Below are 10,170 nucleotides of genomic sequence, written 5' to 3' on the forward strand. Positions count from 1 at the left end.
GCACAAATACATGGAGGCTAAACAGTGCGCTACTAAATAACCAAGAGATCACTGAAGAAATCAAAGAAGAAATTAAAAACTACATAGAAACAAATGACAATGAAAACACGACGAACCAAAACCCATGGGATGTAGCAAAAGCAATTCTAAGAGGGAAGTTTATAGCAATTCAATCTCACCTCAAGAAACAAGAAAAATCTCAAATAAACAATCTAACCCTACACTTAAAACAACTAGAGAAAGAAGAACAAAGAAAACACAAAGTCAACAGAAGGAAAGAAATCATAAAGATCAGAGCAGAAATAAATGAAATAGAAACAAAGAAAACAATAGCAAAGATCAATAAAATTAAAAGCTGGGTCTTCAAGAAGATAAACAAAATTGAAAAACCCTTAGTCAGACTCATCAAGAAAAAAAGGGAGAGGATACAAATCAATAAAATTAGAAATGAAAAAGGAGAAATCACAACTGACACTGCAGAAATACAAAGGATTATAAGAGACTACTACAAACAACAATATAAAAATAAAATGGACAATCACGAAGAAATGGACAAATTCTTGGAAAGGTACAATTTTCCAAGACTGAACAAGAAAGATTTAGAAAATATAAGCAGACCTATCACAAGTAACAAAATTGAAACCATAATTAAAAACCTTCCAACAAACAAGAGTCCAGGACCAGATGGCTTCACAGGTGAGTTCTATCAAACATTCAGAGAAGAGCTAACACCAATCCTCAAACTCTTCCAAAAACTTGCAGAGGGATAAACACTCCCAAATTCATTCTACAAAGCCACTATCACCCTGATATCAAAACCAGAAAAAGATATCACAAAAAAAAGAAAATTATGGACCAATATCACTGATGAACATAGATGAACATAGATGTATATGCAAACATATACAAATACATTCCTCGTGAGCAGTTCTGTTTTGGCGATTAATAGCAAGCAATATGCTTGGATTAGAGGTCCAATTTCCACTCGAATGCAAAGTTTCTTCTCTTCTGGCAACAAAGCCATTTGCAAAGACCTGGAAATCATGAGCTTCCTAGGCGGGAAGAGGTGCTATTCTGGTTCGCCTGAAGATAGCCTTTCAGATTGGCTGGTGTTTTATCATCCTTTCAAGACCCGGTGTGTGTTGTTGATGATGATGGAGTCAGGCCTGCCGTAGTTGGGCGGGTTTGCATAGGAGTCATAGACGGGCTGAGCCAGCATGGGGGCGATCTGAGCCATGTCCCTAAACACATCCCCAGCGATGTGGCCAGTCCACTTGGAGAGAGCTTCCAGGTTCATGGGCTTGATGACCTGGTCTGTGGATCCCTCGATCTTGAACAGGGAGACACTGCCAGGCTTGCCTATGAGGTCCTCATGGTGCAGGATAGCGTCACTCCAGGTGATGCCGAGGAAGTCAAGGATGAGTTTGAGGGAGTGCTGGGGGTGCAGCACCAGCTGCTTGTAGTACACGGGCAGGCACTTGTCCTTGCCCACCTCCATGCACTGGGCGTACATCACCTCAATGGCCTTGTTCCCCTTGTTGAGGCAGTCGCGGTAGCTGCTGAGGTCGAAGCCAGGGACGGTGACCTTGCGGGTGATCATGGAGTGCATGGAGGCCCGGCCGTCCCACACCATCAGCAGGAACTTGGAGTTGGGGAACAGGCGCGACAGGTAGACGGAGGACTTGAGCGTGAAGGGGTCTTTGTTACAGAGGACGGGCTGGCTCTCCATGCTTGGCGATCACCTCCAAGACGAAGGCCGGCGTCCAGCACTCGCCTGTCACACCCGCCTCGTCCAGCGGCAGCTTCTCCCGGCCCGACTTGGACCAGGCCTGGGCATGGCCAGCACTCGGGGGATGATGCGGGTCTCCCCGGCAGCGCAGCTCGGGGTGGGCCTCCAGCATCACACGCGTGAGCATTGTGCCACTCCGGGGCTCGCTCCCCGCGAAGATGAGCGGCATGGCCTTGCCGTAGAGGTACTCCACGTGGTCCGTGCCCACCATCACGAGGTCCTCCTGCTCCAGTCACATGGTCCTCCGGGGGCCCCCTAGCACCGCCCGGCACTCCAGCACCTGCTGCCCCAGCTGGACCACCAGCACCAGGGCCAGGGCGAAGCCAGCTGCCAGCAGTGCCCTCTGCACTGACAGGCGCATGCTGGGCCCAGGGCTGGGGGCGCTTCAGCGACAGGTGGGCGGGAGCCCCAGCGGGCTCACATCTCCCCTGGATATTCTCATCCCTGGGATCTAGCCCTTGTGGCTGCTTGCCAAGACTCTCCACCGGCTGAGCCTGCAAGAGACGTCCCGCGGCAGCTCCGCGCACCCAGCGACTCAGTGCTCGCCAGCCGCCCCGGCCCACAAGATCTTTTTCGATCCACCTCCTAGAGTAATGAAAATAAAAACAAAAATAAACAAATGGGACTTAATTATACTTAAAAACTTTTGTACAGCAAAGGAAACCATAAACAAGACAACCTTCAGAATGTGAGAAAATATTTGCAAATGAAACAACAGACAAAGGATTAATCTCCAAAGTATACAAACAGCTCATGGGGCTGAATATCAAAAAAACAGACAATCCAGTTAAAAAATGGGTGGAAGACTAAATAGACATTTCACCAAGAAAGACATACAGATGGCCAAGAGGCACATGAAAAGATGCTCAACATCACTAATTATTAGAGAAATGCAAATCAAAACCACAATGAGGTATCACCTCACACCAGTCAGAATGGCCATTATCAGAAAAGCTAGAAACAATAAATGCTGGAAGGGGTGTGGTGAAAAGGGAACCCTCCTACAGTGTTGGTGGGAATGTAAATTGATACAACCACTATGGAGGTTCCTTAAAAAACTAAAAATAGAACTACCATATGACCCAGCAATCCCACTACTAGGCATGTACCCTGAGAAAACCATAATTCAAAAAGAGACATGCACCAAAATGTTCATTGTAGCACTATTTACAATAGCCAGGACATGGAACCAACCTAAATGTCCATCGACAGATGAATGGATAAAGAAGATGTGGCACATATGCAATGGAATATTAGCCATAAAACAAAACAAAATTGAGTTATTTGTAGTGAGGTGGATGGACCTAGAGTCTGTCATACAGAGTGAAGTAAGTCAGAAAGAGAAAAACAAATACCGTATGCTAACACATATATATGAAATCTAAAAAAAAAAAAAAAATGGTACTGATGAACCTTGTTGCAGAGCAGGAATAAAGAAGTTGACATAAAGAATGGACTTGATGACGTGGGGTGGGAGGGCGAAACTGGGGCGAAGTGAGAGTAGCATCAACATATATACACTACCTAATGTAAAATAGTTGGCTGGTGGGAAGCACAGCATTAGCACAGGGAGATCGGCTCGGTGCTTTGCGGTGACCTAGAGGGGTGGAATAAGGAGGATGGGAGGGAGGCTTAAGAGGGAGGGGATATGGGGACATGGGTATGTATATGGCTGATTCGCTTTGTTGTACAACAGATACTAACACGGTATTTTGAAGCAATTATACTCCAATAAAGATGTATTAAACAAAAAAAAGTAATTAAAATAGCCTGACCACTGCAAAAAACATAGATTAATTAATTAATTAAAAAACCTAAGCACCAGGACTTCCCTCGTGGTCCAGTGGCTAAGACTCGGCATTCCCAATGCAGGGGGCCCGGGTTCGATCCCTGTTCAGGGAACTAGATCCTACATGCCACAACTAAAAGATCCTGCGAGCCGCAACTAAGACATGGTAAGGCCAAATAAATTAAATAAATATTAAAAAAAAAACACAAAAACCTAAGCCCCATTGTTATCAAGATGGGAAAACCACCTCTAACCTTAGGATAGGGCTGAGAGCTTATTTGCTTTCAGCTCTGGTTTTACCTTTGTTTTTGGTTCCCAACTATCAGTTATCCATTGCTACATAACAAACAACGCTAAAACTTAGTGGCTTCATATAGCAATGTTTTACTATATCTCACACTTCCCTGGGTTGAATGTGGGTTCCCCTCTGCTCATTCTGCCTGGGGTCATTGATGAAGCTGCACTCAGCTGGAGGGTCCAAAACGACCCCATTCACATGATTAACAGTCAGTGCCGGCTATTGGCTGATGCACCTCAGTTTTTCTCTATATGGCTAGACCAACTTTTTTACATGGCAGTCTTGGGGCAGCATTACAAAAATACAAAGTGGAAAACTGTAAGGTTTCTTAAGACCTAGCCTTGGAAGTCATATAACACATTTTCACTATATTCTATTGGTTAAACGGCATTATATAATACAGAATTTGACCAGTCTTTGACTCTGGTTCCTGGGATTGAGGCTCTAAATCCTTGGCACTTCCTAAGTACTAAGGATGTCTTTGCTATTCATGACCCCCCCTTGGATATCACCTTAGTTTATGCTATGAGATAAAAAGACTCATGATGGGGCTGGTCACCAGAAAGATCAACTATATGATTAAAAGTTTGGGGCTTTGAGCCAGTGTAATCTCCAGAAAGGGGAGAGGGGCTGGATATTAAGTTTAATCACAAGGCCAGTGATTCAGTCAATCATGCCTATATAATGAAATCCCAGTGAAAACTCTAGACACTAAATCCCAGTTGAACTTCCTGGTTGGTGAATACATTGATGTGCCAAGAGGGTGATACACCCTGATTCTACAAGGAGAGGGCGTGGAAGCTCTGTATTCAGAATCCTCCCAGACTTTGTCATATGTGTCTCTTCATTTGGTTGGTTCTGACATGCACCCTTCATAACAAACTGTTATTGTAAGTATAGTGCTTTCCTGAATTTTATGAGTCATACTAATGAATTATCGAATCTGAGGGGGTTCATGGGAACCCTCCATATTTTTAACTAGTTGGTTGGAAGTGCAGGTGGATGGAGGACCCCATTTGTGGCTGGCATCTGAAGCCAAGAGCAGTCTTGTTGGAGATCATGACATTTAAGCTGTGGATTCCTACAGTAATGCCAAATAATTAGCATTAGAATTGAATTGTATTGCAGCACACCAGTTGGTGTCAGAATACAAGAGCAATACAAGTGTAAAGGGTGAGGGAATAGACCATCTCTTGAACAAGAAGCAGCAAAGTTGCACTGCAAAAGGAAGTGCATATTGGGATGAGAGGAATTTATGGCCATTAAACATCAGTTCTTTACTTAAAAGAATGTTTTATTTTATACAGCATTTCTAGTTTTTTGTTTTGTTTTGTTTTGTTTTGTTTTGTTTCGGTACGCGGGCCTCTCACTGTTGTGGCCTCTCACGTTGCGGAGCACAGGCTCCAGACGTGCAGGCTCAGCGGCCATGGCTCACAGGCCTAGCCGCTCCGCGGCATGTGGGATCTTCCCGGACCGGGGCACGAACCTGTATCCCCTGCATCAGCAGGCGGACTCTCAACCACTGCGTCACCAGGGAAGCCCTAGATGTTTTATAGGAAGATTTTTCCAGTTATCAGTTCACAATATTACCAAAGAAAGAGGAACTAAGATCCCACATGCCGCTGGGCAACTAAGCCTCACGCCACAACTACTGAGCTCCTGCGCCTCAACTACAGAGCCCACGTGCTCTGGAACCTGCATCACAACTAGAGAAGAGAAAACCGGCACGCCACAACTAAAGAGAAACCCACACTCCACAACGAGCATTGCAGCAAAAGATCCCATATGCCACCACGAAGACCCGACACAGCCAAATAAATAAATTTTAAATATATATATATATTACCAAAGAAAGAATCTATCTTGGGACTTCCCTGGTGGTCCAGTGGGTAAGACGCCATGCTGCCAATACAGGGGGCCCAGGTTCAATCCCTGGTCAGGGAACTAGATCCCACATGCATGCTACAACTAAGAGTTAGCATGATGCAACTAAGGAGCCCAAGTGCCAAAACTAAGGAGCCAGTGAGCCACAACTAAGACCCAGCATAACCAAATAAATAAATAAAATAAATATTTTTAAAATTATTATATAAAAAAAGAAAGAATCTATCTTTATTAATTACTGTACATGCTTAAGTGTGGTAGTTAGAGGCTAAAAAGGAAAGGCCAAAAGGAAAAATCCTGCCACTAGCACAGAAAGATTCATTTAAGAGAAATCTAGAGAATAGAGAAGATGATGGGCTAGTAAGTACTAGTTAAAAGTATGTGATAAGAATGAATTATCTAGCAGGCTGGAATGGAGTATTGACTTTGAGCTAAAAAAAGAAAAAATGTGTAAAATGAAGAAGAAATATAGCAGAAACAAAAAGAATGTAAAATATTAAAGGGCCATAGAAATACTCTCTGGAAAGAAAATTTCTGCAAGAAAGATAAGTCTCTACTCAGGGGAAAAAAATGGTTCAAAATACTGTCTTTTTTAACTACATAAATAAAAATTCACCGAAGACTGATATTCTTCATACTGTCATGTTTGTACAGTGTTGTTCTTCGATTTAAAGTCACAGTCATGGGACTTCCCTGGTGGTCCAGTGGGTAAGACCAGGCACTCCCAATTCAGGGGGCCCGGGTTCAATCCCTGGTTGGGGAACTGGATCCTGCATGCATAGTGCAACTGAGAATCTGCAGGCCACAACTAAAACATCCTGCATGTCGCAACTAAAACATCCCGCATGTCGCAACTAAGACCCGGCACAGTCTAAATAAATAAATATTTTTTAAAATAAATAAAGTTACAGACACATGGTCAGTTAATCTACAACAAAGGAAGCAAGAGGAAAGACAATCTCTTCAATAAGTGGTGCTGGGAAAACTACATGTAAAAGGATGAGATTAGAACATTTCCTCACATCATATACAAAAATAAACCTAAAATGGATTAAAGACCTAAATGTAAAGCCTGAAACCATAAAACTCCTAGAGGAAAGCACAGGCAGAACTCTCTTTGGGAGAAAATATCTTCAAGTGATATAAGCATCAAGGGGTTAATATCCAAAATATATAAACAGCTTATACAACTGAATATCAAAAAAAAAAAAATCAAAAAATGTGCAGAAGACCTGAGTAGACATTTTTCAAAGAAGACATACAGATGGCTAACAAGCATATGAGAAGGTGCCCAGCATTGCTAATTATTAGAGAAGTGCAAATCAAAACAACAAGGTATCACCTCAAACCTGTCAGAGGGGCTATCATCAAAAAGTCTACAAATAATAAATTTTGGCAAGGATGTGGAGAAAAGGGAACTCTTATACACTGTCGGTGGGAATGTAAATTGATGCAACCACTATGGAAAACAGTACGGAGGTTCCTCAAAAAACTAAAATAGAACCACCATATGATCCAGCAATTCAATTCCTAGGTATATATATATATATGGAAAAAAAATGAAAACAGTAATTTGAAAAGATATATGTACCCCAATGTTCATAGCAGCACTATTTACAATAGCCAAGATATGGAAGCAACCAAGTGTCCATCAACAGACAAATGGATTAAAAAGATGTGGTTTATATATATAATGGAATATTAACCATAAAGAAGAATGAAATTCTGCCACTTGCAGTAATGTGGAATGACCTAGAGAATATTATTCTTAGTGAAATAAGTCACTCAAAGACAAATACTGTATGATGTCACTTATCTGTGGAATCTAAAAAAATAAAGCAAACAAATGTTCATAGCAAAACAGAAACACACTCAGAGATATAGAAAGCAAACTAGTGGTTGCCAGTGGGGAGAGGGAAGGGGGAAGGCACAAGATAGGGGTATGGGATTGAGAGAAACAAACTACTATGTATAAAATAGATAAGCAACAAGGATATATTGTATAGTACAGGGAATTATAGCCATTATCTTGTAATAACTTTAAATGGAGTATAATCTATAAAAATACTGAATCATTATGCTGTATACCTGAAACTAATATATTGAAAATCAACTATAATTCAATTTAAAAAATAAAGTCACAGATACAGTAACTAAAATTGGAATAATCAGACAGTGATGCATAGGGCGGTAGCAGTTGACTTTCCGTAGCACACCCAACCCCAGGAGTTGCTTTAAGACTGAGACTGCTTCTGCTGAATATGCAGATACACTAGAAGTACCATGGGGTTATACAGTAAAGCTAGAGTTACAGATCACTGCTATGGGGTCAGTTCTTTGAGGGAAGTAGGAAAGGGATAAGGGGAAATAGGATTAAGACCGTTTGGCAGGGCATAAAGAGTCGTTTAGGTAGTTATGGATTCCTCTTTAGACTAGAGGGTGTAGACAAGATCAGCTCCCCACCTTCAAGCATCAGCAAGAATGCTTTCCTACCTGAACATCCTCTATCTCAAAGTATGGTTCATGTATCAGATGTTGGTGATGTGGAACTCAGGCCAGGCTGCTGCTGTGTCCGTGTTGAATTACCTGACCTAGTTCTTTTTATCTGTAGATGCTAGACTCCAAGTGCCTCATGAGGTCAACAAAAAGATCAGGTAGGTATTGAACTGTTCTTTGCTTGTTTATTTAAACTTCTGTGCAACACAGAGCACACTCCTGCCTCTGCACTGCAGTGAGGTGGGAAAAACAGTGGACTAAAAATCTCACAACTCTTACACAAGAATGTTCGCAGCAGCTCTATTCATAATGACCAAAACCTGGAAACAACCCAAATGTCCATCAGCAACAAACACCTGCAGATACATGCAACAGCATGGATGAAATATAAGTTAAAGAAGCCTTATACAAATATATAGAGTATACATATATACTCTAAATTTCACTTATATGACATTTTAGAACTGGCAAACTGGTCTTTTGGATTCATTCACCACATTCCCACTGCTTATGATGAGCTAGCTACACTGTCATTCTTTTGTTTTCTTCTATTTCAATCAACAAGTACCTTCCCACTTCAGAGCCCTTGTTTCTACTCTTCCCCCTGAGTAGGATATCCTTCACTCCCCCTTTAATCTAGATACTCCTCTGGTTTTCATATACTTTTTCTCCAAGGAAACTTTCCCTAAGATTCAGACTTAGGTTATCTCTAGAGCATCTTGCACTTCTCTTTTACCACAGTATCATAATTATAAATAAATAATTATTGATATGATTACTTGCTGGGGGTCTGCTCCTCCTTAGACTATGAATATCTCAATGTCAGGGACTATTTGTGTCTATTCACTATCCTATTCTCAGCCCCTAGCAACATTCTTGAAAATATAGTAGGCAAATAATAAATATCTGTGGATGAAATAGCTAAAGGAATGAATCTTTCCGTACTTCCATACTCTCATTTTCTAAAACTTTGGTTATCTTTGATCACCTTTTCATATGACAATAGTTTTTTTTTTTTTTTTTTGCGCTACACGGGCCTCTCACTGCTGTGGCCTCTCCTGCTGCGGAGCACTGGCTCCGGATGCACAGGCTCAGTGGCCATGGCTCACGGGACCTGCTGCTCCGCGGCATGTGGGATCCTCCTGGACCAGGGCATGAACCCATGTCCCCTGGATCGGCAGGCGGACTCCCAACCACCGCGCCACCAGGGAAGCCCATGACAATAATTTTGTTATATTATTTTCTATATAGAGAATGAAACGTAGTTTTTCTTTTCTGTAATCTAGTTATTCAGGGTTTTTTTTCCCTATTGCTAGATTTAAAAAGTATATTTCAGCTCCACAACTTGTTTCAGTAATGTCATATAAATTTTTAGGATCATTGACAAATACGGGAAGCCCCCTACCAAGTTTCTTTCATGTATGAGGTGCAAGATTACAAGGCATCTGAAGATCTCTTGTTCAGTGACAAACCTTAAAAACTCTGCGTTGTCAACATGCATTGACAGTTTGCAGAGGCAGAGTTCCTGGAAGCCATTTCTACACTCAGACAACTGGCAATAACTTAACTATACATAAAAGTGATTGCAAACGACATAAATATATTTGGCTAAGTCCAAATTACTTTTTTTTTTTTGGCCCTGCCACGCGACTTGTGGGATCTTAATTCCCCAACCAGGGTTCGAACCTGGGCTCTCGGCAATGAAAGCTCGGAGATTTAACCACTGGACTGCCAGGGAATTACCCATTGCTAAATCCAAATTAAATGTACCAAATTCAACTCCCCCTCAGTCAGATCCCAAAAGATGCCTAAGGACACTCCAATGTCTCTCAAAATGAGGGAAGTGCTAAAGAAGTGTAGTCACAGGGGATAGAGACAGTAGTCTAAATCTACTGTGGTTAAAACTGCAAATTT

At 41.9% G+C, this 10,170-nt stretch overlaps 1 pseudogene; it reads right to left on the reverse strand.

Moving 5' to 3' along the window:
* Nucleotides 1-923: 923 nt before the first annotated feature.
* Nucleotides 924-8,329, reverse strand: LOC132425473 (protein-tyrosine sulfotransferase 2-like; annotated as a pseudogene).
* Nucleotides 8,330-10,170: the final 1,841 nt, after the last annotated feature.

Source organism: Delphinus delphis, chromosome 5 (genome assembly GCF_949987515.2).
Source record: "Delphinus delphis chromosome 5, mDelDel1.2, whole genome shotgun sequence".
Taxonomy (NCBI): Eukaryota; Metazoa; Chordata; class Mammalia; order Artiodactyla; family Delphinidae; genus Delphinus; species Delphinus delphis.